This window comes from Scyliorhinus torazame, chromosome 3, assembly GCF_047496885.1.
Source record: "Scyliorhinus torazame isolate Kashiwa2021f chromosome 3, sScyTor2.1, whole genome shotgun sequence".
In the NCBI taxonomy this organism is placed as follows: domain Eukaryota; kingdom Metazoa; phylum Chordata; class Chondrichthyes; order Carcharhiniformes; family Scyliorhinidae; genus Scyliorhinus; species Scyliorhinus torazame.
The window spans coordinates 259010246-259026405 of NC_092709.1; positions in this window are offsets into that span (position 1 = coordinate 259010246).

Here is a 16160-nt window from a genome sequence, read left to right on the forward strand (position 1 = left end):
CTTTCACAGCTATATAAAATAAAAGTATAAAATTATGTAAGAGATTCTAGAGATTCATTGTTATTTATTGCGGCTATGATCATTCCCGCAAAATCAAAAACATTAAGTAAAGCTACAAGCGCGCTATTCTTACAGCAAATTAAATCCAGATGTTCACCACAAGGAACTGTAAATGGGCTACAGTTGCATTCGGTGGTGACAAATCATGTAAATCTCTTAAATTCCAATCCCAGTTGGCTAGATTCAACAAACATGAACATTGAGCCAAGCCATTCACAAAGTAGGTGACAATAAATAATAGAAAATCTAGATAGTATTAAAACTTGGACAGAATAAAACAATGGAATTCACAGAATGCTATGAAATGGTGTGTAAAACAAACACGTCCTTGCCAAAATATAATTTGTTATAAACTGGAACATACAAGATTCACAATGGGGAAATAAGCAATGTTCAGGTTTTGTTATTGATGAAAGGCTGACTTTTAAACACAATGGCATTAAAAAGAAAGCTTCCAAAGCTTTGCCTACTGAATGCAGTCATTGTCGTGTTGGGTGTTCTGATGCACAAATGATCCAACACGGCTGTAGACGGTACAACTCTGTTTTATTGTCTAATCAACGGTAACAACTAACTGCTGGCTTGGGTACGTGCTTCACCAGCTTTCCTGTGGATCCAGCCCTATCACTATCTTAGTGAGGCACTCAGCACATGGTCTATGTCTGAGTGGCGCACTGTGAGCTCTGTGCTCTGAGCTATCGCCTGTTGAATGAGCGGGAACTGTGGTGTTCCCTGTTTTATAGTGCGTGTGCTCTCACTGGTGATTGGCTGTGATGTTATGTGTGTGTTGGTTGGTCCAACTGCCTGTCCATCAGTGTGTGTGTGATTGCACCATGATATGCTGATGTGGATATCATGACGGTCATGTGGCTGAAACCCTTATCCAGCTTGCCTACAGAATAGTATATGTTAGATATAATTAAACCGCAGTGCGGTACAGGTTCCACTTTGCACACAACTAGCGGTTCATGTTCAAGTTCTACCCCAAATTATATCCATTTCAAAAATTGCTTGGCTGCTAAGTGGCAAATAACATTCTTGTCACACAAGTGTTGGGGACAATGACCATTTCCCTTTGACCGGCAATTGTATTACCATCTCTGAATCCCCCAACCTCTTGCGGCTACAAGCGCAGGTCAGAGGCTGGCTTATAGGCAGGTTTAGTGAGTGGGTACAAATTTGGCAGGAAGAATTGAAAAGCAGTATATTATTTAAATGGAGAAATATTGCAGAACTCGGTGGTACAGAAGGTTTAGGTGTCCTGGAATCACATAAATTTAATATGCAGGTACAATAAGTGATAGGAAGACAAATGGATTGCTGACATTTATTGCAGAAGAAATGGCATATAAAGTGGGATGGTTTTACTGCAGCTGTGCAGGGCCTTAGTAAGACCACATCTGAAATACTGTGTCCAGTTTTACTCTCCTTATTTGATAAAAGATGCAGGGCGTGATTTAATCAAAAGGTTTCTAAGTGTGGTAGCGAGCAGGAACTGCCGCGAACTTCCCGACACTTGACCCGGCGAGACTGTCACTGCGATAAAATGTTAATTGGCCCACTTATCGAGGCCCCACAGGCTTCTCACCGCAAATTATGGTTCCACAGCTGATTCACCGGAATCGTGCTCACCAGCCCCCTGCTAACAAGGGAGAGCAACACTTAAACCGGACAGCCAACCTCACTGATCTCCCAGCCCCGCCACCGAGGTGACCAGCCCTTTAATTCAGTGATGCAGACCTGGGCAGACTACATGAAGCGGTCAAGGCGAGGTGGGATGTCAGTTCCCCCGACGGTCCTGAAGGGTCAGCACAGGGCAGCAAATGCAGCCTGGAAGGAAGTGTCAGTGGAAGTCAGTTTGGGGAGTGTGACCAGGAGGACCAGCACCCAGTGCCATAAGAAGGTCAACAACCTCCACATGGTGAGTTTGCTCTGGACCCCCGACACCTCCCCCCTTACGCTCCCCCCCCCAAGAGAATGCGTTTGGCACCGCCCCCGCCCTGCACCGTTCCGTGTCACGGTCAAACCACGTCCAGCAGTGCAGCCCACACTGATGCATTTCCCGCCACTCAAACCCCCCGATATTCCCCGTACCCCCATATGGGTGATCTCCCCAAGCCTCTTCCTCCAACCCTGCTTGATTAGGCAAAGTCAGCATGGATTTGTGAGGGGTAGGTCTTGCCTTACAAGTCTTATTGAATTCTTTGAGGAGGTGACCAAGCATGTGGATGAAGGTAAAGCAGTGGATGTAGTGTACATGGATTTTAGTAAGGCATTTGATAAGGTTCCCCATGGTAGGCTTCTGCAGAAAGTAAGGAGGCATGGGATAGTGGGAAATTTGGCCAGTTGGATAACAAACTGGCTAACCGAAAGAAGTCAGAGAGTGGTGGTGGATGGCAAATATTCAGCCTGGATCCCAGTTACCAGTGGCGTACCGCAGGGATCAGTTCTGGGTCCTCTGCTGTTTGTGATTTTCATTAATGACTTGGATGAGGAAGTTGAAGGGAGGGTCAGTAAATTTGCAGACGATACGAAGATTGGTGGAGTTGTGGATAGTGAGGAGGGCTGTTACGGCTGCAAAGAGACATAGATAGGATGCAGAGCTGGCTGGGCTGAGAAGTGGCAGATGGAGTTAACCCTGAAAAGTGTGAGGTTGTCCATTTTGGAAGGACAAATATGAATGCGGAATACAAGGTTAACGGTAGAGTTCTTGGCAATGTGGAGGAGCAGAGAGATCTTGGGGTCAATGTTCATACATCTTTGAAAGTTGCCACTCAATTGGATAGAGCTGTGAAGAAGGCCTATGGTGTGCTAGCGTTCATTAACAGAGGGATTGAATTTAAGAGCCGTGAGGTGATGATGCAGCTGTACAAAACTTTGGTAAGGCCACATTTGGAGTACTGTGTACAGTTCTGGTCGCCTCATTTTAGGAAGGATGTGGAAGCTTTGGAAAAGGTGCAAAGGAGATTTACCAGGATATTGCTTGGAATGGAGAGTAGGTCTTACGAGGAAAGGTTGAGGGTGCTAGGCCTTTTCTCATTAGAACGGAGAAGGATGAGGGGCGACTTGATAGAGGTTTATAAGATGATCAGGGGAATAGATAGAGTAGACAGTCAGAGACTTTTCCCCCGGGTGGAATAAACCATTACAAGGGGACATAAATTTAAGGTGAATGGTGGAAGATATAGGGGGGATGTCAGAGGTAGGTTCTTTACCCAGAGAGTAGTGGGGGCATGGAATGCACTGCCTGTGGAAGTAGTTGAGTCGGAAACATTAGGGACCTTCAAGCAGGTATTGGATAGGTACATGGATTACGGTAAAATTATATAGTGTAGATTTATTTGTTCCTAAGGGCAGCACGGTAGCATTGTGGATAGCACAATTGCTTCACAGCTCCAGGGCCCCAGGTTCGATTCCGGCTTGGGTCACTGTCTGTGCGGAGTCTGCACATCCTCCCCGTGTGTGCGTGGGTTTCCTCCGGGTGCTCCGGTTTCCTCCCACAGTCCAAAGATGTGCAGGTTAGGTGGATTGGCCATGATAAATTGCCCTTTGTGTCCAAAATTGCCCTTAGTATTGGGTGGAGGTGTTGACTTTGGGTAGGGTGCTCTTTCCAAGAGCCAGTGCAGACTCAATGGGCCGAATGGCCTCCTTCTGCACTGTAAATTCAATGATAATCTATGATTAGTCTAGGTCAAAGGTTCGGCACACCATCGTGGGCCGAAGGGCCTGTTCTGTGCTGTATTTTTCTATGTTCTATGTTCTAACCCACGTGTACCCCACCATCCCAGTGACGATCAACGCGTGCAGGTAATGATGCCCCCTCTGTGCCTGTGTGCTCCTGAAGGAGACGTTGACCCACAGCCGATGGGAGAGGGCCAAGATGGGTGGCGAGGTGCCAGACACCAGAGTCCTCGCCCCTTATGAGAAACGGGCCCTGGACGTTGCGGGGGTGGCCGATGACAGATCAGTGACCACAGATCCAGTGGCCGAAGACAGATCAGATGACGCTCCACCGGCCAAACCCGATGACCTGTCAAATGTGAGTTGTTAATGCCATACAGATTGGCCCGTCCCTTACACTGACCACATGTCCAGTCTCCCGCAGGACCTGCTGCCAACGGTGGCAGCCCAGTCGGTGTGTCGCCATCCCCCCCCCCCCCACCTCCCAAGAGAACAGTAGGGGAGCATGTAACCATTATCACGTCACAGCTATAATCCCCACCCTCCACCAGTGCAGAGATGCACATATCGGTGGACAACAGTGGTGGTCTGGCTTCTGGGGCATATTCTGGTGAGCACCACACAGTTGCTGATGCACAACAGGAGGAGGCAGGAACGCCCAGACGAGACAGCATTCGGAGGTCTGCTGGATCCCAGGTCCCAGCTGCATCCCAGTCAGATACTGAGACTCTGGAACTGGTTCACCCGGAGCTGGTGCAGATGATAGGGTGCAGCCAGGACATTCAGAGGGGATGTCAGTAACACTCCAGCAGGTCCATAGCCAATTGGAGGAGTCCCAGAGGCTACTGCCGCAGGAGATGATGCTGGCAATGCATAGCGCCGAGGTCAACACTGCTAGGGTGGCGACAACATTGGGAGAGTGGGGCAGTTGGGGACACTTATGTAAATGATTAGAATCTGCTGTCCTTGACCAATATGATGCCTCTGGCACTTTCTTCTGCTATGCGGGCTGAGCACCAATCCCATGTCCCATCTCCCCGAATATGGAGGCCCTGGACCACATCCCCCCCGCCGCACCCCCCCCCCCCCCCCCCCCATCCCCCTGAGAGGCTGGGATCTCCGACTGCCGCAGGATGTAGCTGTTGTGTACACTCCCTGGGAAGCGTGAACACACGTGCATGATCGTCATGTGGTAGGCGCAAATGAGCTGGATGTTCAGGGAGTGGAACACCTTTCCTTTGATGTCGGGCACCCCCAGATGGCCCGGTGCATGCAAGGTGAATACTTGCCATCTATTGTCCCCTGGACCTATGGCATCTCGTCGATGGCAGGGAATCCTGCTGCCTGGGCATCTCGTTGGGCCTGGCCTGGCCCATGTGAAAGTTTATATAGTTCGCTGCCCGACATACAGGATATCTGTGACTTCACGGATGCACTTGTGGGCTGTCGGTTTTGAGATGCCACACAAGAAACTGCTTGAGCCCCAGAGTGATCCTGAGGCATAGACATTCAGGGCTGCAGTGACCTTGGTGGCCACAGGGAGCAGGTATCCTCCTCCTCCGTGTGGTTCCAAGTCCGCGAGGACCTGGCGCAGGTGCAGCTCCGAACCTGGAATGATATTCAGGTAAACATCATGGTGCAAACATACATACATACTGATGGACAGATCAACGGAACAATCAACACACACCCAACACCACAGCCAATCACAGGCAAGAGCATACATACTACAAAATAGGGAACACGACACTTCCCGCTCATTCCAGCAGGAGACAGCTCAGGGCACAGAGCTCACAGCAAGCCACTCAGACATCCACCATGTGCTGAGTGCCACTACAAGATAGTGTTAGGAATAGGTCCACAGATTCAAGGGTTATGACTGAACCTCAGTAACCAGTTTACCACTGTAAATATATGTTAGTAATAAAACTGAGTTGTACCATTCGCAACCGTGATGGTTCGTCTGTGTAGCAGAGTACCCAACACATCAGACCCTTGTTGAGGCAGAGACTCCTGCGGCATATTCTGTCCGTCATCTTTTCGAAAGACCTTGAGCCATTGTGGGCCTCCTCCTCTGGGTCCCACCTGGCCTGTTGGGCAGCCAGGTCCACATGGTGTAGGGCGGAGCCCTGCACATGGGCCGCCGCCTCGAGCGTCTGCTAACACTGCTGCCGCCATCTACCCCGGGGTCTGGCTGCCTGGCTTGCCATCAGCAACTCTACGGCAAGTTCTATGGGGTGCAAGAAATCGTCCATCTGTAAGGAATTGGGAGAGGGTGTGAGACAGACAAACAGCGGTATCTTCCACCGGGGGACCCTCCAGTTCCCCCATCACTCTACCCACCCACAGCGGGGGCACCTGCTCACCGGACCTCAGACCCTGTCCCCAGACACCCGCATGTAACATTTCCTGGACCGGGCAATAGTTTCCTCCCCAGTACACACACCCACTCTCTGAACACGGAATTATCCCCGCTGCAGGGGCCCAGCCCCTGGGAGTTTGGACATTGGCTACTGTGTGTGTGGTGTTATCTCCCACAGTGTTCAGGCACAGAATCCAGGCATCACGGTCCAATTGGGATGCTAGGTAATAACTCCCACATGGTACATTGCATGCTACAGGGATCCCTTGGAACGTGTGAAGTGCTCACATAACTACGATCACCAATTTCTAACTAGCAATAGCATTCAGAGGCAGCCAAAGGGAGAGTTGAGTGGTCGGTGGGGCAGGCTGGCTGGGGCTGGGGTTGCACACAGAACTGGACCACCTGATCCATGGGTTGGCATGGTGGACCCGTGGATGCTGAGGCACCCCCCCCCCCCAATAAGCCCATCCCAAGCCATGTCCAGCCACCCCCCCCTGCTCCGCAAACCTCCAAAAGATGGCGACCCACCCTGACCGAGGCTGACTCCCTCACTCCCTACCGAGCAGTGGTGAAGCTTCCCCAGCGCTCTTTTCCTGGAAGGAAAGATGGCTACTCATCTCCTCAGGTCCCTGCAGCAGCCCTTCCACCAGCTTCACCAGTTTTTAAAAAAGAGTACGAATCGGAGCCCATGTAACTACTTGCTGTGGAGGACATTAGATCACGGGGGTCGTTAGATAGGGGGTCGCTCCCATTAATTGTATGGAGATTGGGCTTAAGTGGTGATTATTAGTTTCTCACCACGGAATCCTAATTTCGCCAATGGGAGCGGGCTAGTTAGATAAGAAACAGGTCGACGCTCAGCGCAGTTCTCAATTTTGGCCTCACCAGCGATTTAACAGCCTCGTCGCGCTCTTGCATAAGCAGAACACAACCATTAAATCGCACCCATAATTGCATTAGAATCAATTCAGAGAAGACTCACTTGACTCATCATTAAGATGAAGGGCTTATCTTATGAAGAAAGCGAGCAGCATGGTGGCGCAGTGCTTAGCACTCCTGCCTCACGGTGCTGAGGCCTCAGATTCAATCCCAACCCTGTATCACTGTCCGTGTGGAGTTTGCACATTCTCCCCGTGTCCACGCGGGTCTCACCCCCACAAACCAAATATGTGCAGGGTTGGTGGATTGGCCACGATAAATTGCCCCTTAATTGGAATTTTTTCAAACAAAAATCTTATGAAGAAAAGTTGAACAGGCTAGGCCTGTACCCATTAAACGTTTGAAGAGTGAGAGATGATCTTATTGAAACATATCAGATCTTGAGAGGACTTGATAGCATGGACGCCCGAAGGATGTTTCCTCTTGTAGGGAAGGCAAAAACTAAGAGGCATTAGGCGAGATTCTCCAATCTCGCAATGGGCCGAAGTCCCGCTGCTGGAATGCCTGTCCCGCCGGCGAGAATCAAACCACCTCTCTTCCCAGTGGGACTAGGCGCCGCGGACGGGCTCCGGGGTCCTGGGGGGGGGGGGGGGTGCGGGGCAATCTGGCCCCGGTGGGTGCCCCCACGGTGGCCTGGCCCGCAATCGGGGCCCACCGATCCACAGGCGGGCCTGTACCGTGGGAGCACTCTTTTCCCTCCGCCTCGGCCACAGTCTTCACCATGGCCAACACAGAAGAGACACTTCCCCCTGCGCATGCGCGGGGATGACGTCAGCAGCCAAAGGTCTTTCCCGCCGGCCGGCAGCGCGCCAACCACTCCGGCGTGCACCTTGCCCCTCACGGTGAGAGCTTGGCCCCTTTGGGGCGGCCCGACGCCGGAGTGGTTCACGCCACTCCATCCCGCCGGGACCCCTGCCCCGCCTGGTAGGGGAGAATCCCGCCCATTGTTTCAGAATAAGACGCCTGACTTTTAAGACAGAGATGAGGAGAATTTGTTTCTCCCAGGGGGAATGGTTGTCTGTGGAAAGACCTTCCCCGTAAAGTAGTGGAGGCTGGGTCTTTAACTTTTTTTCAAGGCTGAGTTAGACCGATTACCAACACTCAGGTGTAATGGGGGGTAGACAGGAAGGTGAGCTGAGATCATGAACTAGACCAGCCAGGATCTTAATGAATGACAAAGCAGGCATGAAGGGCCAAATGGCCTACTCCTGTCCCTGTGTCCCTATGAATTCTGTGGCGAGTAACGTACCTCTTGACTCCCTAATGCCTGCTCACCATTTTCAGAGCTGAAGTCAGGCGAGGGATGGAATACTCTCCTGCTATCCATCTGAAATACCTTGAACAGGTGATTCACCTTCTTGAATACAACTGACTGGCTGGCATGGCCATTTCAAATGGAAGAGGCAACATCATTGCTGTGAGACTGGAGTCACATATTGACAAGACTGGTTAAGGACGGCAGGTTTTCTTCTCTAAAGAGCATTGGTGAACCAGATGTTTTGTGTTAATGTCGATCCAGTAGCTTTTTTTCTTCATTACTGAGACGACCTTTTTAATTCCAGATTTAATTAAATAATTGAATTTAAATTCCCCAGTTGCCATCGTCGGATTTCGACTTAGGTCATTATTCCAGGTCGCTTAGTTTATTAGTCCAGTAACATAACCACGAAGTCCCTTTGGATTTCGGCGGCAGCGGTGCGCAGGGGCCTTCTTGGAGGTGAGTAGTGTATTTAAAAGCCTTACCTTTACAGGAGCAGCCCTTTGGATTTCGGCGGCAGCGGTGCGCAGGGGCCTTCTGGGAGGTGAGTACTTACTTTAAAAAGCCTTGCCTTTACAGGAGCAGCCCTTTGGATTTCGGCGGCAGTGGTGCGCAGGGGCCTTCTTGGAGGTGAGTAGTGTATTTAAAAGCCTTACCTTTACAGGAGCAGCCCTTTGGATTTCGGCGGCAGCGGTGCGCAGGGGCCTTCTGGGAGGTGAGTACTTACTTTAAAAAGCCTTGCCTTTACAGGAGCAGCCCTTTGGATTTCGGCGGCAGCGGTGCGCAGGGGCCTTCTTGGAGGTGAGTAGTGTATTTAAAAAGCCTTGCCTGGTCCCGTGTCTGTTCTTCTTTTGTCTGTTCTTCTTTTCTGTTTTATTTGTTTTTATATAAGGCGGGAATCGGAAGTTCGACCCGCGGACCTCTGGCAAGTCCCCCCGTCCCCCCAACCAATAAATTCTGGTGGAGAGGAAACCCGAGACACTACACGTGTAGTGTCTCCCACCCGCCCTCCTCCTCTAACCTAATAATAAGACCCATTGGTGTAAGGTAAGTGCCATATTATATTATTATTATATTATTAGCATTGTGCAGGTCAAGGTTCGGAGGTGGAGGAGCAGTCTCTGTCAGCGAGAGAACCTGAGAACATCTAAGACACTCAGAAGGTAAGAAGGTAAGTAAGTGATTTTTACTTATTTTTACTTTTATACCTTTTTTCAAATTGTGTGTGTCGGGGGGAAACTAAAGGGACATCACAGAAAAGCTGTGGCCAGAGTGGATGGTTGGGATTCTAACCTAAATTTTAAAAAAATTGAGTATTTGGGAACTAATTAAACATAATAACTTAATTATAATTTAGAGGATATCTAAGCCAGAGATCGGAGAGTATTATAGTTAGCTATCGCATTTCTATTAGAAATCTAGTGCTAGGAAACAGATAGTTGACAGTGACTTTGAAATTTTTAAAAAAGTATTTAATTTTAATTAATTGACGCAATGTCAGTTAGAGGGGTGCTGTGCTCTGACTGTGAGATGTGGCAGGTCCGGGAGGCTTCCAGCGTCCTGGATGACTTCATCTGCAGAAAGTGCACCCAACTGGAGCTCCTCACAGACCGCATGGTTCGGTTGGAGCAGCAATTGGATGCACTTAGGAGCATGCAGGTGGCGGAAAGCGTCATAGATCGCAGTTATGTAAATGTGGTCACACCCAAGGTGCAGGCAGAGAAATGGGTGACCACCAGAAAGGGCAGGCAGTCAGTGCAGGAATCCCCTGTGGTTGTCCCCCTCTCGAACAGATATACCCCTTTGGATACTGTCGGGGGGGATAGCCTATCAGGGGAAAACAGCAGCAGCCAGAGCAGTGGCACCACGGCTGGCTCTGATGTTCAGAAGGGAGGGTCAAAGCGCAGAATAGTAATAGTAATAGGGAACTCTATAGTCAGGGGCACAGATAGGCGCTTCTGTGGATGTGAAAGAGACTCCAGGATGGTATGTTGCCTCCCTGGTGCCAGGGTCCAGGATGTCTCCGAACGGGTAGAGGGAATCCTGAAGGGGGAGGGCAAACAGGCAGAGGTCGTTGTACATATTGGTACTAACGACATAGGCAGGAAGGGGCATGAGGTCCTGCAGCAGGAGTTCAGGGAGCTAGGCAGAAAGTTAAAAGACAGGACCTCGAGAGTTGTAATCTCGGGATTACTCCCTGTGCCACGTGCCAGTGAGGCTAGAAATAGGAAGATAGAGCAGATAAACACGTGGCTAAACAGCTGGTGTAGGAGGGAGGGTTTCCGTTATCTGGACCACTGGGAGCTCAAGCTCTTCCGGGGCAGGTGTGACCTGTATAAGATGGACGGGTTGCATCTAAACCGGAGAGGCATAAATATCCTGGCCGCGAGGTTTGCTAGTGTCACACGGGAGGGTTTAAACTAGTATGGCAGTGGGGTGGGCACGGGAGCAATAGGTCAGAAGGTGAGAGCATTGAGGGAGAACTAGGGAATAGGGACAGTGTGGCTCTGAGGCAGAGCAGACGGGGAGGAGTTGCTGAACACAGCGGGTCTGGTGGCCTGAAGTGCATATGTTTTAATGCAAGGAGCATTATGGGTAAGGCAGATGAACTTAGAGCTTGGATTACTACTTGGAACTATGATGTTGTTGCCATTACAGAGACCTGGTTGAGGGAAGGGCAGGATTGGCATCTAAACGTTCCAGGATTTAGATGTTTCAGGCGGGATAGAGGGGGATGTAAAAGGGGAGGTGGAGTTGCGCTACTTGTTCGTGAGAATATCACAGCTATACTGCGAGAGGACACCTCAGAGGGCAGTGAGGCTATATGGGTAGAGATCAGGAATAAGGAGGGTGCAGTCACAATGTTGGGGGTATACTACAAGCCTCCCAACAGCCAGCGGGAGATAGAGGAGCAGATAGGTAGACAGATTTTGGAAAAGAGTAAAAACAACAGGGTTGTGGTGATGGGAGACTTCAACTTCCCCAATATTGACTGGGACTCACTTAGTGCCAGGGACTTAGACGGGGCGGAGTTTGTAAGGAGCATCCAGGAGGGCTTCTTAAAACAATATGTAAACAGTCCAACTAGGGAAGGGGCAGTACTGGACCTGGTATTGGGGAATGAGCCCGGCCAGGTGGTAGATGTTTCAGTAGGGGAGCATTTCGGTAACAGTGACCACAATTCAGTACGTTTTAAAGTACCGGTGGACAAGGATAAGAGTGGTCCGAGGATGAATGTGCTAAATTGGGGGAAGGCTAATTATAACAATATTAGGCGGGAACTGAAGAACATAGATTGGGGGTGGATGTTTGAGGGCAAATCAACATCTGACATGTGGGAGGCTTTCAAGTGTCAGTTGAAAGGAATACAGGACCGGCATGTTCCTGTGAGGAAGAAAGATAAATACGGCAATTTTCGGGAACCTTGGATGACGAGTGATATTGTAGGCCTCGTCAAAAAGAAAAAGGAGGCATTTGTCAGGGCTAAAAGGCTGGGAACAGACGAAGCCTGTGTGGCATATAAGGAAAATAGGAAGGAACTTAAGCAAGGAGTCAGGAGGCCTAGAAGGGGTCACGAAAAGTCATTGGCAAATAGGGTTAAGGAAAATCCCAAGGCTTTTTACACGTACATAAAAAGCAAGAGGGTAGCCAGGGAAAGGGTTGGCCCACTGAAGGATAGGCAAGGGAATCTATGTGTGGAGCCAGAGGAAATGGGTGAGGTACTAAATGAATACTTTGCATCAGTATTCACCAAAGAGAAGAAATTGGTAGATGTTGAGTCTGGAGAAGGGGGTGTAGATAGCCTGGGTCACATTGTGATCCAAAAAGACGAGGTGTTGGGTGTCTTAAAAAATATTAAGGTAGATAAGTCCCCAGGGCCTGATGGGATCTACCCCAGAATACTGAAGGAGGCTGGAGAGGAAATTGCTGAGGCCTTGACAGAAATCTTTGGATCCTCGCTGTCTTCAGGGGATGTCACGGAGGACTGGAGAATAGCCAATGTTGTTCCTCTGTTTAAGAAGGGTAGCAAGGATAATCCCGGGAACTACAGGCCGGTGAGCCTTACTTCAGTGGTAGGGAAATTACTGGAGAGAATTCTTAGAGACAGGATCTACTCCCATTTGGAAGCAAATGGACGTATTAGTGAGAGGCAGCACGGTTTTGTGAAGGGGAGGTCGTGTCTCACTAACTTGATAGAGTTTTTCGAGGAGGTCACTAAGATGATTGATGCAGGTAGGGCAGTAGATGTTGTCTATATGGACTTCAGTAAGGCCTTTGACAAGGTCCCTCATGGTAGACTAGTACAAAAGGTGAAGTCACACGGGATCAGGGGTGAACTGGCAAGGTGGATACAGAACTGGCTAGGCCATAGAAGGCAGAGGGTAGCAATGGAGGGATGCTTTTCTAATTGGAGGGCTGTGACCAGTGGTGTTCCACAGGGATCAGTGCTGGGACCTTTGCTCTTTGTAGTATATATAAATGATTTGGAGGAAAATGTAACTGGTCTGATTAGTAAGTTTGCAGACGACACAAAGGTTGGTGGAATTGCGGATAGCGATGAGGACTGTCTGAGGATACAGCAGGATTTAGATTGTCTGGAGACTTGGGCGGAGAGATGGCAGATGGAGTTTAATCCGGACAAATGTGAGGTAATGCATTTTGGAAGGTCTAATGCAGGTAGGGAATATACAGTGAATGGTAGAACCCTCAAGAGTATTGAAAGTCAAAGAGATCTAGGAGTACAGGTCCACAGGTCATTGAAAGGGGCAACACAGGTGGAGAAGGTAGTCAAGAAGGCATACGGCATGCTTGCCTTCATTGGCCGGGGCATTGAGTATAAGAATTGGCAAGTCATGTTGCAGCTGTATAGAACCTTAGTTAGGCCACACTTGGAGTATAGTGTTCAATTCTGGTCGCCACACTACCAGAAGGATGTGGAGGCTTTAGAGAGGGTGCAGAAGAGATTTACCAGAATGTTGCCTGGTATGGAGGGCATAAGCTATGAGGAGCGATTGAATAAACTCGGTTTGTTCTCACTGGAACGAAGGAGGTTAAGGGGCGACCTGATAGAGGTATACAAAATTATGAGGGGCATAGACAGAGTGGATAGTCAGAGGCTTTTCCCCAGGGTAGAGGGGTCAATTACTAGGGGGCATAGGTTTAAGGTGAGAGGGGCAAGGTTTAGAGTAGATGTACGAGGCAAGTTTTTTACGCAGAGGGTAGTGGGTACCTGGAACTCGCTACCGGAGGTGGTAGTGGAAGCATGGACGATAGGGACATTTAAGGGGCATCTTGACAAATATATGAATAGGATGGGAATAGAAGGATACGGACCCAGGAAGTGTAGAAGATTGTAGTTTAGTCGGGCAGTATGGTCGGCACGGGCTTGGAGGGCCGAAGGGCCTGTTCCTGTGCTGTACATTTCTTTGTTCTTTGTTCTTTGTTTGTTCACGAGGCTATCATATTCCTTGGAAGGCTGTAATGAGATCTTGATCCAAGTGGTTTGGGCAGAATCCAAAATGAGCATCAGTGAGAAGATTATTGGTATTGTCAATGATACCTTCCATCACTTTGATAATGATTGGGAATAGATTAATAGCGTGCTAATTAATTGGATTGCCTTTTGTGGATAGAACATAATTGGGTTATTTTTCATATTGTTAGATATTTGACAAAGGTGTAGTTGTACTGAAACAGCTTGACCAGAATCATGTATTCCTGGTGCATCAATATTATCAGATGTTATCAGGGCCCAAAGACTTTGCTAGATTCATTCATCCAGCGGTTTCTAGATATCATGTGAAGTGAAATGAATTGGCAGAAGACTGCCACCTGTAATGTTGGGGACCTCAGGAGGAGTCTGAGATGGATCATCCATCGGGGGATGGCACGGTGGCACAGTGGCTAGCACTTCTGTCTCCCAGCTCCAGGGACTTAGGTTTGATTCCGATCTTGGGTGACTGTGGGGAGTTTGCACATTTGCCCCGTGTCTGCGTGGGTTTCCTCAGGGTGCTCCGGTTTCCTCCCACAGTCCACAAAATGTGCAGGTTAGGTGGATTGGCCATGCTAAATTGCCCCTTAGTATCCAAATATTAGGTGGGGTTACAATGATAAGACAGGGGCATCGGCTCTATCAGAGAGTCGGTGCAGACCCGATGGGCTGAATGGCCTCCTACTACACTGTAGGGATTTCATGATTCTATGATTCACTTGTCACTTGTGGCTGAAGATGGTTGGAAATCCTTTAGCCTTGTCTTTGTGCTGGGCTACCGCATCATTGGGGGGAAAGTATTCATGGACCTTTCTTCCATTAGTGGTTTAATCGTCCTCCACCCTCCATGAATAGATGTGGCAAGACTGCAGGTCTTTGACCTGATCCATTAGTCGGCGGATCACGTAGCCCCGGCTAGTTTGGGTTGTTCCCATTGTTCAGAAGTTCAGGACCAGAGCTTCATTAGGTTGGCACCTCGTTTTTAAGCATGCTTCGCTGTTCCTGGCACGCTCTTCGACACTCCTCATTGTGAAATCAAGGGACATGCTGGGCCATGAGTTTACAGATTGGCGTTGAATACAGTTCTGCTGCTGCTGATGGTCCACAGTGCCGTTCTGGATCTAACTCATTTCGCATTTGAATTTGTAAGTGTCTGGGGTGGGATTCTCCGATAATGGGGCTAAGTGTTGACGCTGTCGTAAATGCCGGAGCATTTTATGATGACGTCATCTGGCCCCTAGGAGCAGCGATCCTGCGGCGCACAGGGGGCCAGCACGGCACTGGAGCGCTTCACACAGCTCCAGCTGCCGAGACGGGCACAAGCATGGCCGGCGCATGGCCGTGCATGCACGCCACGGCCGGCGCGAGTTTGCGCATGTGTGCCAGGGCCATAGCGAGTTCGCGCATGCGCGTATATTGCCTTCTCCGCACCGGCCCCCGGGCAACATGGTGGAGCTCTACAGGGGCCCGGCGCGGAGGAACATAGCCCCCCCGGGATAAGCCCGCCCACCGATTGTTGGCCCTGATCGCGGGCTGGCCACTGTGGAGGCCTCCCCCGGAGTCGTATCCCCCCTCCTCCACACCAGGACGACCCCCCGCAGCATGAAAGCCGAGGTCCCGCCGGGTAGGACCACACGCGAACGACGCTGGCGGGACTCGACCGAACTCGGTGGGCATTCGGCCCGTCAGGCGCGGAGAATAGCCGGGGGGGCCGGAGAATCCCGCCCCAGATTTTTAGAAATCCCAGGATGAGTTTGTTGCTAGTTAACCGTCTCTGCCAAAAAAATTGTGTTGGATTCAATAATGAAATGCACGATTAACTAGATTAGTTTCTGAAGGTTGCTAAATAATCTCAACGGATAATTTGAATAGCGTAATAATTTATACACTTCCTACAATCAAATTTTAAAGACAGTTGCCAGAGACAGCGAGAAACTGAACTTCAGGCAGAAAGTGACTGAAATTACACCATTTCAGGTAAATACACACATTTTTCCCAATTGCAGTACCTTGTGTTTTGGTTGCTATTGTTTCCTCTATTCTGCTGCTATCACAGTGCATGGATGAGAAGCTGTTATCTATGCCTGCGGCCATGGCAACAAAGGTATATACATTTTTTAACGTAATTTGGGGTTGATATTCCACTTAAATGTGTCCCATTTCTGGCAATTTAATGGATCCTATGTGGCTTCCATCAAACCTGATTATATGCCTTTGATTCTTAATGGATTTAGCTGAATAGACGTTCTATTTTTTCTTTCTAAAAAGGTATTATTTGAGAAAAAGCTTTTATCTTTGGGAATGCATTTGATCTAAACCCCACAAATTCACTGTGCACTTCAGATGGTAAAAAAATTGCGCCAAAG